This window comes from Limulus polyphemus, unplaced genomic scaffold, assembly GCF_000517525.1.
Source record: "Limulus polyphemus unplaced genomic scaffold, Limulus_polyphemus-2.1.2 Scaffold142927, whole genome shotgun sequence".
NCBI lineage: Eukaryota > Metazoa > Arthropoda > Merostomata > Xiphosura > Limulidae > Limulus > Limulus polyphemus.
In genome coordinates, this window is record NW_013808523.1 from 1 (window position 1) to 771 (window position 771).

At 35.5% G+C, this 771-nt stretch overlaps 1 non-coding gene across 1 annotated transcript; it reads right to left on the reverse strand.

Annotated features, from left to right (window-relative positions):
* Positions 1-495: 495 nt before the first annotated feature.
* Trnaa-ugc lies at positions 496-567 on the reverse strand. Its single transcript has one exon. It is a non-coding gene; the product is annotated as a tRNA-Ala (tRNA).
* Positions 568-771: the final 204 nt, after the last annotated feature.

Genomic DNA, 771 nt, shown 5'->3' on the forward strand with positions numbered 1-771 from the left:
AGCCATTTCATAATCATCAGATACGAGCTTTCCTTTATCATCCCTCAAGGGTCCTACCCCATCCTAATATTTTGTTTACCCTTAACGTATTTAAAGAGATCCTTACTGTTAATTGTTATATTTTCAGCCAACCTTTTCTCATACACCCTTTTTTATGTCCTAATTTCCTATTTGACCAACTTTCTTGATCTTCTATAATCTTCTAAATCTCTTGTCATACCAGTCGATTTAGATTTCTTTTGCTTTTTAAAATATTAACTCTTATATTTTTTGTGAACCAACCTGTTTTTTACTTGCAGCTACCCTTTTCTTTCTATAAGGAATAGGTTTACTTTGAATATTGAAAAATTGTCCATATCTTATTAGTGTTCCAAATAATTCAGCAGCCAAATTCACAAGAGATAATTCTTGTTCCATCCCTTAAAAATTTGCTTTTTGAAATTTTTAACCAAAATATCATTATTTCGTTTCTCCACTGTAAAGAAGTAATAACTGTGGAGGTGCCGGAGATCGAACCCGGGGCCTTTCACATGCAAAGCGAACGCTCTACCACTGAGCTACACCCCCTGCGTATGATATGTCTTAAGTCATATAATGTAGTTTAAGTGCAGCAAATGAAAATGTATAGAGAGAAACTCTACACCCATCCATCTCATCCTGGTGCGAGGTAGCCAGCACAAAATGTATATGAGTAGCAGTTGTTCTTCTAGCCACATGTCATCCTTTTGATCACAAGGACAGTTTGAAAATTCGAACATTCACGTGGCTGAT